The sequence below is a fragment of the Adiantum capillus-veneris genome, chromosome 6 (genome assembly GCF_014529385.1).
Source record: "Adiantum capillus-veneris isolate H3 chromosome 6, ASM1452938v2, whole genome shotgun sequence".
In the NCBI taxonomy this organism is placed as follows: domain Eukaryota; kingdom Viridiplantae; phylum Streptophyta; class Polypodiopsida; order Polypodiales; family Pteridaceae; genus Adiantum; species Adiantum capillus-veneris.
The window spans coordinates 155,879,271-155,886,339 of NC_140936.1; positions in this window are offsets into that span (position 1 = coordinate 155,879,271).

The window sequence follows — 7,069 nt, forward strand, 5'->3', positions numbered from 1 at the left end:
GATGATTGGGCCCTTAGCGAAGCCAAAACCATAAAATTGGCGAGTGTGCCACCCTAGACCGATGAGACAGGAGCGGATGGCCATAAAACTTTGCAGGGGCAAGGAAAGAACCTAAATCCCAGCTCTTCCAAAGTTTCATGGGGATCAAAATCCGTCTCGACGGTCTACGGTGGCACAATCACCAGCTGTTGACCATTGGGCCCTTAACGAAGCAAAAACAAAAAATTTGGCGGTTGTGCCACCCTAATCTGAAGAGACGAGAGTGGAGCGGATGGCCATGAAACTTTGTAAGGGCAAGAAAAGAACCTAAATCCTCACCCCTACAAAGATTCATGGCCATCAAAATCTGTCTAGAAGGTCTACGGTTGGCACAATCGCCAATTTTTGACAATTGGACCCTTAGCGAAGACAAAACAAAAAAATTGGCGATTGTGCCACCATAGACCGGCGAGACGGCAGAAGATGGCCATGAAACTTTCTAGAGGTTGGGAAAGAATCTAAATCTCCACCCTTGCAAACTTTCATGGCTATCGCAATCTATTTCGAGGGTCTAGGCTGGCACAATTGCCAGTTTTTTACCATTGGGCCCTTGGCAAGTGATTGTGCCACCCTAGACAGACAAGACGGGAGCGAATGGCTATGAAACTTTGCAAGAGCAGGGAAATCGCACAAACCCCTGCCCCTACAAAGTTTCATGGGCAACTCAATCCATAAAAATAGTTTATTGTGGTACAATCACCAGTTTTGACGATTGGTGCCCTTAGGGAGGCCATACCGATAAAATTGGCGATTGTGCCACTCTAGACCAAAGAGATGGGATCGGATGGTCATGAAACTTTGTAGGGGTAGGGAAAGCAACTAAATCCCCACCCGTGCAAAGTTTTATTAGCAACGAATCCGCTTGATAGTCTACTGTGGCACAATCGCCAGTTTTTGACCATTGGGCCCTTAGTGAAGCCAAACGAAAAAATTGGTGATTGTGCCACCCTAAACTGACACTACGTGAGCGGATGGCCATGAAACTTTGCAGGGGTGGGGAAAGCAGCTAAATCCCCATCCCTAAAGTTTCATGGCCATCGCAATCTGTTTCAACGTGCTATGGTGGCACAATCGCCATTTTTTTTACCATGGGGCCCTTAAGCGAAGCAAAAACAAAAGAATTGGCACAAGTGTCACCCTAGACCAACAAGACGAGATCAGATGGTCATGAAACTTTGCAAGGGTGGGGAAAGAACCTAAATACTTGCTGTTACAAAGTTTCATGGCCATCACAATTCGTCTCGACGGTTTACTGTGGCACAATCCCCAGTTTTTGACGATTGGGCCCTTAGCGAAGCCAAGACGAAAAAATTGGCGATTGTGCCACCCTAAACCGATGAGACATTATCATATGGCCTTGAAACTATGTAGAGGTAGTGAAAGCACCTAAATTCTTGCCCCTGCAAAGTTTCATAGACATCAAAATCCATCTCGACGGTCTACGGTGACACAATCGCCAGTTTTGGACCATTGGGCCCTTAGCGAAGCCAAAACAAGAAAATTGGCGATTGTGCCACCCTAGTCCAAAGAGATGGGAGCGGATGACCATGAAACTTTGCACGGACTGAAAAAGTTTTTAAATCCTCATCCCTACAAAGTTTCATGGTCATCGAAATCAATCTCGATTGTCTACGGTGGCACAATCACCAGTTTTTGACCATTGGGCCCTTAGAAAGCCAAAACAAAAAATTGGCGTTTGTGCCACCCTAGACCAAAGAGACGGGAGCGGATGGCCATGAAACTTTGCAAAGGCACGGAAAACACCTAAATCCCCACCCCTGCAAAGTTTTATGGGCAACACAATCCGTCTCGATGGTCTACTGTGGTACAATCGCCAGTTTCTTACCATAGGGCCCTTAGTCACGGCAAAACAAAGAATTTGGCGATTGTGCCAGCCTAGACCGACAAGACGGAAGCAGATGGCCATGAAACTTTGCAATGGTGGAGAAAGCAGCTAAATCCCTATCCCTACAAAGTTTCATGGCCATCACAATCTGTTTCGAGAAGCTACGAGGCACAATCGCTAGTTTTTTACCATTGGGTCCTTACCGAAGCCAAAATAGAAAAATTGGCACAAGTGACATCCTAGACCGACGAGATAGGAGCGGATGGCCATGATCCTTTGTGGGGATGGGGAAAGTAACTAAATCCCCAGCCCTACAAATTTTCATGACCATCACAATCCGTCTCGTTGGTCTACTGTGGCACAATCGCTAGTTTTTGATGATTGGGCCCTTAACGAAGCCAAAACGAAAAAATTGGCGATTGTGCCACCCTAGACCGACGAGACGTGAGCGGATGTGTATGGAAATTTACAGGGTAGGGAAAGTAACTAAATCCCTGCCCCTGCAAAGTTTCATGGGCATCAAAATCTGCCTCGACGGTCTACAGGGGCACAATCGCCAGTTTTTTATCATTGGTCCCTTAGCAAAGCCAAAACGAGAAAATTGGCGATTGTGGTCCAAAAAGATGGGAGCGGATGGCCATGAAAATTTGCAGGGGTGGAAAAAACACTTAAATCCCCACCCCTACAAATATTTATGGCCATCACAATCTGTTTCGAGGGGCTATGGCGGCACAATCGCTAGTTTCTCACCATTGGGCCCTTAGCGAAGCCAAAGAGAAAAAAGTGGCACAAGTGACATCCTAGACCAACAAGATAGGAGCGGATCACCATGATCATTTTGGAGGGGTAGGGAAAGCACCTAAATAACCACTCCTACAAATTTTCATGACCATCACAATCTGTCTCGTAGCTCTACTATGGCACAATCGCCAGTTTTTGACGACTAGGCCCTTAGCGAAGCCAAAACAAAAAAATTGGCGATTGTGCCACCCTAGACCGCCGAGACGTGAGCGGATATCCATGAAACTTTTCATAGGCAGGGAAAGCACCTAAATTCTTGCCCCTGCAAAATTTCATGGGTATCAAAATTCGTTTTGACGGTCTACGGTGGCACAATCGCCAGTTTTTTACCATTCGGCCCTTAACGAAGCCAAAACGAGAAAATTGACGATTGTACCACCCTAGTTCGAAGAGATGGAAGCAGATGGCCATGAAACTTTGCAGGGCTAAAAAAAATTGTAAATCCTAGCCCCTACAAAGTTTCATGGCCATCAAAATCAATCTCGACGCTCTACGGTGGCACAATCACCAGTTTTTGACCATTGGGCCGTCAACAAAGCCAAAACAAAAAAATTGGTGTTTGTGCTACCCTATACGAAAGAGACGAGAGCAGATGGCCATGAAACTTTGCAAAGGCAAGAAAAGCACCTAAATCCCCACCGTTGCAAAGTTTCATGGGCAACACAATCCGTCTTGATGGTCTACTGTGGCACAATCGTCGCCAGTTTTGACCATTTGGCCCTTACGGAAGCCTTTTTTTTTGGGTGATTGTGCTACCCTAGACCGACAAGACGAAAGCGGATAGCCATGAAACTTTGCAGGGGTGGGGAAAGCACCTCAATCCCCACCTTGCAAAGTTTCATGCCCATCACAATCTGTTTCGAGGGGCTACGGTGGCACAATCGCTAGTTTTTTCCCATTGGGCCCTTAGCGAAGCCAAAACGAAAAAATTGGCACAAGTGCCATCCTAGACCGACGAGATTGGAGCGGATGGACAAGATCCTTTTTCAGGGTGAAGAAAGCACCTAAATCCCCACCCATGCAATTTTTCATGACCATCGCAATCCGTCTTGTTGGTCTACTGTGGCACAATCGCCAGTTTTTGACGACTGGGCCCTTAGCGAAGCCAAAATGAAAAAATTGGCGATTGTGCCACCCTAGACCAACGAGACGGGAGCGGATGGCCATGAAACTTTGCAAGGGCAAGGAAAGTACCTAAATCCATACCCTTGCAACGTTTCATTGCAATCTGTTTCGACGGTCTAGGATGGCAGAATCGCCAATTTTTGACAATTGGGCCCTCCGCGAAGCCAAAACAAAAAAATTGGCGATTGTGCCACCCTAAACCGACAAGATAGGAGCGGATGGCTATGAAACTTTTCAAGGGCAGGGAAAGAACACAAATTCCCACCCTTGCAAAGTTTCATGGGCAACTCAATCAGTCTTGATGGTCTACTGTGGCACAATCACCAATTTTCGATTATTGGTGCTCTTTGCGAGGCCAAAACGAAAAAATTGGCAATGTGCCACCCTAGACCAAACAGACGGGAGAGGATGGCCATGAAACTTTGCAAGGACAAGGAAAGCACCTAAATCCCTATCCCTCTAAAGTTTCATGTGCAATGCCATCCGTCTCGACGGTCTACTGTGCCACAATCGCCAGTTTTTTACTATTGGACCCTTAGCAAAGCCAAAACAAACAAATTGGCAATTCTGTCACCCTAGACCGACAAGACACGAGCGGACGGCCATGAAAATTTGTAAAGGTAGGGATAGCACCTAAATCCCCACCCCTCCAAAGTTTCATGGCCATTGCAAGATGTTTCAATGGGCTACAGTGGCACAATCGCCTGTTTTGTAATATTGGGCCCTTAGCGAAGCCAAAACAAAAAAATTGACACAAGTGTTGACGAGACGTGAGCGTATGGCCATGAAACTTTGCAAGGGTGGGGAAAGCACCTAGATCCTTGCCCCTGCAAAGTTTCATGCACAACACAATCCGTCTGAACGGTCTACTGTCGCACAATCACCAGTTTTTGACGATTGGACCCTTAGCGAAGCCAAAACCATAAAATTGGCGATTGTGCCACCCTAGACCGATGAGACATGAGCGGATGGCCATAAAACTATGCAGAGGCAGGGAAAGCACCTAAATCCCGGCTCCTACAAAGTTTAATGGGGATCAAAATCCGTCTCGACGGTCTACGGTGGCACAATCACCAGTTGTTGACTATTGGGCCCTTAGCGAAGCCAAAACGAAAAATTTCACGGTTGTGCCACCCTAGTCCGAAGAGACGAGAGCGAAGCGGTTGGCCATGAAACTTTGCAGGGGCAGGAAAAGCACCTAAATCCTCACCCTTTTCATGGCCATCAAAATATGTCTAGAAGGTCTATGGTTGGCACAATCGCCAGTTTTTGACAATTGGGCCCTTAGCGAAGACAAAACAAAAAAAATGGCGATTATGCCACCATAGACCAACGAGACGGGAGCAGATGGGCATGAAACTTTATAGAGGTTGGGAAAGAACCTAAATCTCTATCCCTGCAATCTTTCATGGCCATCACAATCTATTTCGAGTGTCTAGGCTGGCACAATCGCCAGTTTTTGACCATTGGGCCCTTGGCGAGTGATTGTGCCACCCTAGACCGACAAGACAGGAGCGGATGGCTATGAAACTTTGCAAGGGCAGAAAAAGCACACAAACCCCTGCCTTTGCAAAGTTTCATGGGCAATGTAATCCGTCTCAACAGTCTACTGTGGCACAATCACCAGTTTTTGACGATTGGTACCCTTAGCGGGGCCATAACGATAAAATTGACGATTGTGCCACTCTAAACCAAAGAGACGGGATCGGATGGCCATGAAACTTTGTAGGGGTAGGGAAAGCAACTAAATCCTTTTCCGCGCAAAGTTTCATCGGCAACGCAATCTGTCTCGACAGTCTACTGTGGCACAATCGCCAGTTTTTGACCATTGGGCCCTTGGCGAAGCCAAAACGAAAAAATTGGCGATTGTGCCACCCTAGACCGACAAGACGTGAGCGGATGGCCATGAAACTTTGCAGGGGTGGGGAAAGCACCTAAATCTCTGCCCCTAAAAGTTTCATGGCCATCGCAATCTGTTTTGACGTGCTACGATGGCACAATCGCCAATTTTTTTACCATGGGGCCCTTAGCGAAGCAAAAACGAAAAAATTGGCACAAGTGCCACACTAGACTGACAAGACGGGAGCGGATGGACATGAAACTTTGTAAGGGTGGGGAAAGCACCTAAATATCCGCCGTTGCAAAGTTTCATGGCCATCGCAATTTGTCTCAACGGTTTATTGTGGCAGAATCCCCAGTTTTTGACGATTGGACCCTTAGCAAAGCCAAAACAAAAAAATTGACGATTGTGCCATCCTAAACCAACGAGACGGAGGTGAATGGCCATGAAACTCTACAGAGGCATGGAAGGCACCTAAATCCCTACCCCTGCAAAGTTTCATGGGTATCAAAATCCGTCTCGAGGGTCTACAGTGGCACAATCGCCTGTTTTGGACCATTGGGCCCTTAGCGAAGCGAAAACGTGAAAATTGGTGATTGTGTCACCCTAGTCCAAACAGATGGAAGCGGAGGGCCATGAAAATTGGTGATTGTGTCACCCTAGTCCAAACAGATGGAAGCGGATGGCCATGAAACTTTGCACGCGCTGGAAAAGTTCCTAAATCCTCGCCCCTGCAATGTTTCATGGCCATTAAATCCATCTCGTCGGTCTACGGTGGCACAATCACCAGTTTTTGACCATTGGGCCCTTAACGAGGCCAAAACCAAAAAATTGGCGTTTGCGCCACCCTAGACCAAAGAGGCGGGAGCGAATGGCCATGAAAATTTGCAGAGACAGGGAAAGCACCTAAATCCCCAACCATGCAAAGTTTCATGGGCAACAAAACCCGTCACGATGGTCTACAGTGGCACAATCACCAGTTTTTGACCATTGGGTCCTTAGCGAAGCCAAAACAAAAAAAATGGCGATTGTGCCATCCTAGACAGACAAAACGGGAGCAAATGGCCATGAAACTTTGCAGGGGTGGGAAAAGCAACTAAATCTCCAACCCCACATAGTTTCATGGCCATCACAATCTGTTTCGAGGGGCTACGATGGCACAATGGCTAGTTTTTTACCATTGGGCCCTTAGCGAAGCCAAAACGAAAAAATTGCCACAAGTGCTATCCTAGACTGACGAGATTGGAGTGGATAGACAAGATCCTTTGTCCGGGTGAGGAAAGCACCTAAATCCCCACCCGTGCAAGTTTTCATGACCATCGCAATCCGTCTCGTTGGTCTACTGTGGCACAATCGCCAGTTTTTGACGATTGGGCCCTTAACGAAGCCAAAATGGAAAAATTGGCGATTGTGCCACC